At 36.9% G+C, this 9770-nt stretch overlaps 1 long non-coding RNA gene across 1 annotated transcript; it reads left to right on the top strand.

Annotated features, from left to right (window-relative positions):
• The first annotated feature begins 1671 nt into the window (after window positions 1-1671).
• LOC132060770 (uncharacterized) lies at window positions 1672-2324 on the top strand. Its single transcript, XR_009416019.1, has 2 exons — window positions 1672-1784; window positions 2052-2324. It is a non-coding gene; the product is annotated as an uncharacterized LOC132060770 (long non-coding RNA).
• Window positions 2325-9770: the final 7446 nt, after the last annotated feature.

Genomic DNA, 9770 nt, shown 5'->3' with positions numbered 1-9770 from the left:
ATATAACCAGATAGAAATCATGCTAAATAAGCACACAACACCTATTAATGACTGAATCAACCTAACAAGCATATAACTAAATAGAAACTAAGCATACAGACATGCTAACAGCTAAACTAATCTAACAAACACATAATTAAGCATAAATAAAAATATAAACATATAAACACCAAAACTTAAATACGAAGGATAAGCTATTACCTTTTCTAGGTGCAGCTCTTTGTCGAGATTGGAATTGAAGCATTTGCTCCTCGAAACCCTAACTCAGATGCACAAAAAGAAACAATATTTTAGACTAATCCCAAAACTCAAAATAGCTTAGGGTTCCAATTCTAGTCGGATCACTTTGCTAGAAATTCTAGGTTTTGGGTTTTGCACTTGTGAAAAAATGCTTGTGTGTGTAATGTGGAGAAAATGGAGTTCTTTATATAGAACCCCAAACTCTCAAAATGGTGTTTCAATCTGATGTGGGACATTGTGAATTTGCAAGGATTCGCTTTGAATCCTTGTGATTCAATGTCAACCAGAAAGAATAGAGGATTTTAGCAAGCAATAGGACAAATTTCATTAAGGATTCTCCTTGTTTGACCGTAGAAATGCAGAAAAAGTAAGAGAGAGGATAGGGTTTACCTCTTCTTGGTGGTGACGCGGTGGAGAGAGACACATTACCTGTTTTACCCCAAAAGACCACGCAAGTTCTGTAGAAAGGAGAATCACATGGTGATTTCATCATTTTTGGCACTGTGATAAAGAGAGAATAAATTTTGCGGCAGATACTAAGGTTTCTTAACCCTTTTCAACCAAACGAAGAAATAAGGGGGTTGGGAGTGGGGGGGGGGGGTTCATTTTGATTAAACGCGTAGAGACGGTGGGTGGGCCGGGTCATCCATAATGGACCTCGGCCCAATCTCGCTGAATCAGCCAAATTAAAAGAATAAAATGTCTAAAATATGCAAACATGGTTACAATTGAAACTGAACAAAATATTTCAATCAAGGCCATCTAGCCATTAACTAGTCATTTCGATTATAGCCCAATTTAAAAATGTAGAAATTGATTGACCCTTTCAAAGATGACCACAATTAACACGTAAATTAATTCGACAATTTCAATTTCAGCTGATTTGAAAGTAAATGCAATTGAAGTTAAATAAATTGTAAAATTGAGATGCAATTGCTTATTTACTCAATTAATTAAATCTCTTGATTTAACAAAGTGAAATATTCATCAATTGACCAGTAAATAATTTTAAACAATTAATTAAGTAATGGTTTCCACTATTTTGAATTAAACTCTTGATAAATATGTTTGAATTTTTTGATAATATATCGAATATACAATAATACATTTGATGATATTTTGCCAAATGAAATGGCAAAATGTCACCGGAATAAATTTGTAAAATTACTTTCGTCTTGTAAAATGTATATTTCACCCCGTTTGTGACTCAAGAATGGAGAGTAATTAAATAAAATTATTGGTGGCCAAAAATCAGGTGTCAACACATATTATAATCTTGGAAAGTTAATCATCACTTAATATGAAATTAATTTGTTGCCTATATTATCTTTTTAAGTTTTGATTTCTTTCCCTTTTTTCTTATATTTGTTTCTCATTTGTTCCTATATATTGTTTACAACAGCTTAATCCTGACATCAAAAGCCTCATTTCAAAAGCCTCATTGACACAAATCTGAATATTGAATTTCTTGATGTTCTAATAAGCAATCATGAAGTACTTCTCAAGCATAGCGCTCTTTATATTTGCCCTCGTTAGTATTCTTTGTAAGTGGCATACTGATTTTTGAGATTTATTTATTTGATGGAAATCTTTCAGACAGCTTAAAAATTCAACAAACTAGTTCGTCATTCGTAAGACTAGAATTCAATAAATTTTTATGATCTTTTAATGAATATCCTGAGGGACATCTAGTTAATTTCACTAGTTAGAAGAATCATGCTACATCTTTTAGCTTCTAGTCTTTTAGTATGTTTTTACCATTCTCACATTGATTTATTTTTGTTTTTTTTTTTTCTTACAAAAAAATGAAGGCACTAAGACGAGTGGAGATTTAAATCAGTGTCATGCGTACATCCCATCAACCACAAATCCTTGTGATGCACGGAATTGCAATAGCCTATGCATTAGCAAGTTCGGTAGTGGGCCTCCACCTCCCGGTATTCACGGACAATTTAAAATAGGGGATTGTGACCCTGATGGAAGTTGTGATTGCATGTTCTGTTGTGAAGATAAACCGTGCTGATCTCTGCTCATGAATTCTATTGTATGTCGTGATGGAATAAATTGATACATTTCTTCTTTAATCTTCTGTAATTGTCGGGTTCACTACAACAACAAATGCCATATATGATGACTGACACAATATTTAAGTAAATATAATAATTTTGACGAAATCCGTGGAGAAAACATTATATATGACAGATTATGTGTTCTCAATGAAAAAGGTAAGAAAATCGTCATATTAAATAGGTTTATTCAATTGATAAAAAATGCATATGTACTACAAATGTGATATTACGCCACCTTAAATTTAAAAGTATATAACAATGGACACTGTAAACTAACATTTCTTCTAATCTCAAAGAAACATATTTCTTTTCTTCCTTTTCCAATACACATAAGTAGCTAACTGATGATAGATACAAATATATCATCATTATATATTTTGGCATATATTTGGTTCAATATAAGCGACGTACATGTCAAATTTAATTGATTTATTAAATCAAGAAAATAATATTTCAAAGATGGTGAATTTCTATTAAGCTGATTGGACTGTTCATTTACATTTCTATTTCTATAAGATTACGTTTAGTTTCTTTTTGCATTCAATTTAAAACTTAATTGTCACAGACGACAATCTAATTACTATAACCCACTAGTGTATTGTAAAACGTTGACGTACATATTTATAGTATATGAAATTAAATTTTTTAAAAGATTTATAGATAAATACTAATTCAAAGGTAACTACCAGTTCGGTCGTTTTAGGCTTTTTACATCTTTTTCCCCAAATACCCTTCCCTTAATTTCTTTTAGATGTTTATGACTTGCACGGATGGGTGATGCGGTTCCAGAGCCAATTAGGTGAGTTTTTTTTTTAAAAAAAAACGGGGTCAGGGGGGTGTCCCCGCTGACTATTTTATTAATATCTCACAATTAAATAGTCTAACAAATAAATAAGCTAATACAAAAAGGAAACAAAAAGACTAGAAACAAAAGCAAAATAGGAAAGCACAGTAATGAAATTGACGATCTCCTTTCTTCATCTATGGAGCTTTGCCGACTAAGATCAATGTAGCATTTGTCTTTTGTCTTCACCGATCGAAGATATTGTTGTTTTTTCCTTCTTTCCTCGTCCTTCCTTCGTTGAATTGATTTCCTTTGTTCTTCAAATCTGAGAAGTTGATGGTAAAGATCTAGATGAGATTCACACTTTTCCCTCCTAAATTAAAGATTCAGGAGATTTATTCATTGATTACTCAGAGGTATATAGTGTCCCTCATCTCTTTCTTTTCCGTGTTGATGCATTCCATACTCAATCAGTACTTTGTTGTGTTGGGTAGATGATGCCTCCCATGCTTTGAGTTTATTCTAAAATCGATTCAATATGTTTTCAAAGACATGTTTTTTCCTCCATCTCTTTCCTTTCCATCTCTGATTTGATGTTTTTGGTTCCCAATTAGGTGAGTTTTGATTGATTTTGGGTGGTTTTTAGAGGTTCTAAGTTAAAGAAATGAGAAGGGTTGACCAAAGTCAACACCAAGGGTAATTTCATCATTTTCGAAGTTCCCTTGATTCCATTATGTTCATAATGTGATTTTAGACTTAGTTGAACTGTTGGTTCGAGTCCCGAGGCATTCGGGTGTGATTTGGATCGTTGGTTGAAAATCTAGTATTTTGAAGTATTGGAGTTAACCTTGGTCAACACCAGGTCAAGATGAACTTTTTTGGGAATTCCAAGTGCGCAAGCGAGTTCGTAGCGTATTTTATGACAGGATGCATATTTGATTTGTATCCGGGGGTTTCCGAATAAGTTTCGGGTGTTGGATCGGGAATTTGTGAAAATAAAAAAAATCTGGTGCAACTGATGTTTGGTGTCATCGCATTTAGTTTGCATTTGTGAGGGCCGCATTTGCTGGGTCCGGCTCGCCTTTCCGAAGCTTGGCCAGGGTGGGGGCTTTCCTCATTTGCGATGGCTGGTTCGCAAATGCGGGGTTCGCTTTTGCAAGCCAGGGGTCACATTTGCAAGACCCCTAGCAGTATTAAATGTCCAAGTTCATAAAAAACTTCATTCTTCCGTATTTTGATTTCTAGACTTTGGATTTGAGAGATTTCAAGGGCATTCTTCAAGATTCGACTTGGGGGTAAGAATCTAACCTTAATCTAATCATTTCCCTATGTTTGCATCCATTAATTAGAAGTTTCTTCCATGGTTTCAACTTGTAATCTAGGATTTCCCTAAGAAAGGGGTTTTGTTGAGATTGTGAAATCGAGAAACCATGTGTGGGTAGAGCTTCATGATTTTTAGGATATGAGCTATATAGATTTTGAGTAAGATAAACTTATACTTAAACTCTGGTTTTGCCCTTGTGCGCCCGGGATTACCTTTTTGGATTCATTTTTGGGTTCCGAACTAAAGTGTAGAATTATGGGTATTGTTTGATCCGTGTGACCTCGTAGAAAACCATTTTGACTATGTTGAACTTGATTTCACAATAAATTTACCATTTTGACCTTTCGGGTTTGGAATAGGGTTTTAGGTTGACTTTTCGGACCCGAATCCTTCTTGTAGCATTATGGATATTTGTAGAATCTTATTTCAACGTAGACTTCATAATTGATAGACTTTGACCGTTCGAAAGCACTCCAAAAGGGAAAGGCATTGGGTTGAGGGTTCGCGGCTTCTGTTCGGCCTCGAGGTAGGTTACGATTTACTTCTTTAGACTCCGATTGGAGGACATATATAGATTTAAATGTTGAGGGGTATTGGGCGTGCAAAGGGGGTCCCATCTTAGTGACTATGATGAGCGCTTGGATGGGTACCAATGTAACTTTGTGGGATGTTATTGTAGATCGTGATTTTAGACCAGGGATGAATTTTTAGGCCTTCGGGCATGGTTGTGGTGATAAATCCACTAGGTTGGTATGATTGATGCTTATGTGGGCCATGAGAGCGATGTTGATGAATACACACAATTATTTGATGCCATTTACCTCATCACTTATATGAATGTAACGACCGTTTGGTCGTTATAGTCTTTTCGGCATTTTCGCCCCTTTCGGAGCTTAGATAGCTTACTTTTTACCTGAGGGAACCGTTGACACGCTTCTCGAGGTGTCTAGACTTGATTTGGGCGACTTTTTGTGAAATTTGGGCTTAAAGCGAAAAAGAACTGACTCAAAGTTGACTTTTGGGTAAACGGACCTTTTTCGAAAATCCGTCGATTCTGAGAGGTCCGGATGATCGTTTATGTCACACCCTAATTTCTGTTAGGGTGTGATGGGCACCCGACCTTTGTTTAGGGCCGAGCGAACCCGCTGACTCACATAACACTCATAATCACGCTGGCTCTCAAATCGTAACATAAATACATACCGAAAGTTTTCTCGAAAAATAACATGCTTTTTACCTTTCTCGAACCAAAAAAAATCTGTATCATATAGAAACATATGGAACTTATAAAACAATGCATAATAACACATCGGCTTACATAGCCGCTTACATAACCGACATCTTATACCCACGACACTGTCTGCAAAGTCTCTAACACAGAACATGATACTATAACATAATACTTTGACTCGGCAGCACTCCGGAGCAACTGGAGCTCGCCAATCCCGCCGGAACATCTTCTCGCTAATGTCTTCAACTCATCCGGGTGTACACTGCGCGTGCGGCATGAAACGCAACCCGAAGAAAGGGGGTCGCACGGAATATGTACCGAGTATGTAAAGCATGAAATGTAGTAAGCGGGATCACACCGAAGTAAAGAGTACGTAAAAATCATAAGACTTGCCTTTTGAAAACATTTGTCATGCATATACATATATCGGTAAATAAATCATATCATAATCGTATCATCATATTATCATACATATATACCGTACCCGGCCCTCTAGTGAGGGACTCGGTGAGTAAATCATATCATAATCATGTCATCATGCCATCATATATATATATACATACCGCACCCGGCCCTCTAGTGAGGGACTCGGTGAATAAGCGTGTCCCGGCCCCGCTAGCAAGGGACTCGGTGTGCCATCCCGGCCGCCATCCCCATCATCACATCATCATATATATATATATATATATAGCGTACCCGGCCCTCTAGTGAGGGACTCGGTGAACAATGCGAGAGAATGTGCACAAATATGTACCCGGCCGGGACTCGGTGAAAGATGCATATTGAGCTTGCACGAGCGAGTAGTGAGAAACCATATGCACATAAATCATCATAGACTCAATGAAGTAATCATAAACGAATCGAAAGTCAAATCGGACATCATGTTAAAAATCTTTCAAAAACAAGTCGTTCAAACTATTCAAACGTATATCCTCGTAGGGACCATAGGATATGTCAAACCAATCCGGCCCGTACATGAAAATCAAAGTCATTACATGTCATAGGATCATTTATGAACGTTTAAAGCAATCCGATTTTTTTACGAAAGTTACGGACATTTTAAACATAGGATCTTTAGGAACAAAATCTTTATACCATATTTGGATTCCAAATTCATAAGACTTAAGGACCATATGAATTATGTTACATAATGAAGTAAATAACAATCATATACATACTCGGAACGTAAGAGCGGAGTTACCCCAAAACACAAATCATGTCATACCTTAATTACGTCTAAGACATGCCAAAGAAAGAAAGAGTAAGCCTTACATACCTTAGTCGCTTCCTAAGCTAATCCAACTTACGCCTCGACTTTCATAATCTACAATAACGTCATTAGGTATCGATCATTAGCCATAAGCACTTAAGCATTCAATTCCAAATTAACACTTTATCTACAAAAATTTCGGCGATTTCCCCTATAAATTGGACATCCCCGAGAATTTAGCTCGGCCAAATCATTATCAACAATACCAACAAAAATAATAACAATATCAATATCCAATCCCAAATGCATTCTAACATTAATAATTCCTTTCTACACAATTCGGTAACATTTCATTTATATTCCAACAAACTACATACGTTCAAGTCAACATCGACATTCACATATTCGAATACTAATCCGAGATCATTTCATCAAGATTCAAGAATATTTCAAGTAATCCGCACAATATTCAAATCAGCCCATCCAACATACAAGGCAACCCGAAACCTTCCAAGCCCAAGTAAACATCGACGACACATTTCTTTTCTTCTAAACTCATAAGATACACCAACAATTCAACCATTGACAACATTATTACCATAAATATAGGGAAGCATATTTAATTCACATTAGCTAGCAAAACAGCCCGCACAATCACAACTCCAATCTTGAACCATTAAACCTTTATTTTACATCATAACATCCATAATGACATCAACCAAACAGTAAATGAAATTTATTCATCATGCCTACATTAAACCACATATACTCGGCCACACTACACACACCACACTTGCACGGCTCAACATTAACACCATAATCACATGAATTTCATTCGTTTCCACATTCCCCACATACACAACAATCAAATTACACCAAATAGAATTTGTTCATCATGCTTACTCCAACAACATGGACTCACGGCTACAACTTGCAACACACGACCCTTCGTGATTTTTATCCATTTCCATGCACTATAACGTGCACATATCATATATAACACATGTAAGGAAGATTAAACCTCACCTTTTCCATTGAATTCCTTCACTCGGCTAGGCTCCCCAATCGCATTAACGAATGTTCTTCTTGCTCCAACGACCCTTCCATGTTGATGAGGACCTTCCAATTAGTATAAAAGCTAGAAGAAACAAATTTTTCTTGATCAACTTTAGGGGGCTGGTTCGGCCAGCCCCTCTTGGCCGGTTCTCCTCCTTCTTTTTTTTCTCTTCATTTCTCTTGAAATTTCTAGACAACAAATGATGAATTGGTCCTCCTTTTCAAGACTTGGTCATATTTATATATACAAAAGGGGCACATGGCCGGTCATGTGCCCTTTATTTTCCACCAATTTTTCTCAAATTTTCTAGATTATTCTTTAAATCATAAAAGATGAATAACCCCTTGACTTGGTCAACTTTTGCCCACATATGCATGTCTTACAATATAAAATAAGCACATGTCCCCTTTAATGGCTTAAATTAATTGGCCAACCATGGGTGGGACCCATGCCAACATGGACGGCCACCTTGGCCATTTTATGAAAACAACTTTCCAATTTTTAGCCTCCAATTTCTCCTCATCCCAAATTTACCGTGGATGCTCCATTCCAATAAAAGGGATGAATACGCAACTTATACATACTAAAAAAAAAATTATAACCCTGTCCTTAACTTCCCGCTATTAACTCGGAATATTCAAATGTACCAAAATGTGAGGTATAACATGACACCACTAGTGAGCGGCGTGAGATGATTACCCCGGACGCAGGAGGCCCGGACGCGGGCTAATGATGATAACATCGACCCTATATGGTCGGGCAAAGATAACACCGTACCTATATGGTTGGGAAGTTTACTTATATATATATTTATGATGTTGATTTTAAAAGTTAGAGTTAGCATGCATTGTATCCGCCTTAAGAGTCAATCAGATATACAGGTTATCTCTTTATCTCATGCTTCTTTATTCTTGTTTATGTTATTATTCATGTCTTACATACTTAGTACACCGTTCGTACTGACGTCATTTCTTGTGGATGTTGCGTTCATGCCTGCAGGTAAACAGGGAGACAGATCAAATCCGTAGGTGCTTTATCCGCGGATTCTCAAGAGCACTCCACTTACTTCAGAGCTGCAATCTATTAGTATTGGTTTTTACGGTCACTTGTATTCTATGCAGAGGCTCATAGACACGTGTGTACAGTTAGACATTTCCTAACCATACAGGTACATATCGTTGTGTAACATTTTAGTAGCCTTGTCGGCTGGTGATAATAGACATAATTGTTGAAGATTATATAGAGATGTGTCGTTATGTTGTGATATATGTCCTTACAGATTATGATATCCATGAGCTATATTTATGTTCCACCCAAAAATGATTATGAGATATATGTTTAGAGGTGCTCGGTGTGTTAGCTCTGGGTGCCCGTCATGGCCCTCTAGTTAGGTCGTGACAAGAGTGGGCCACCAAAAATGAAAAGATTATACCGTAAGTTATACTTGTGCAAAGATTGGCAGATTGGTTCTGTTTCACCTCGTAAGTTTTGTACATTAAGATTCGCTAAGTGTTAGTAGTTCAATTGTGGACATTGGAGTTGCCTCCAAATATATATGAGGTTATATGTGCTTAACTTATGATTATGAGGGGCAATTTTGGCCCAACTTGGAGAAAAGATAGCTTTTAGTATATGAGGAATTTTGGAGCAAAGCAAAAGCCTAAAATGAAGTTCAGAAAGTCTAGTTACCAACGCAACAAGCCGTACAATGATCGAATATCGGGATCAAGCGTTGTGATCATTTTAAGATAGGCTGCTAGAGCAGGGATTAGCTCTACGTGAACGAGCCTGGGGGTGGCGCGAACGCGCAGAGAAGATAGGGGAAAACTTAGTGCGAACGCGCCCCAAGGTTGCG

Source organism: Lycium ferocissimum, chromosome 6 (genome assembly GCF_029784015.1).
Source record: "Lycium ferocissimum isolate CSIRO_LF1 chromosome 6, AGI_CSIRO_Lferr_CH_V1, whole genome shotgun sequence".
Lineage (NCBI taxonomy): Eukaryota > Viridiplantae > Streptophyta > Magnoliopsida > Solanales > Solanaceae > Lycium > Lycium ferocissimum.
This window is presented reverse-complemented; position numbering and strand designations above follow the sequence as displayed.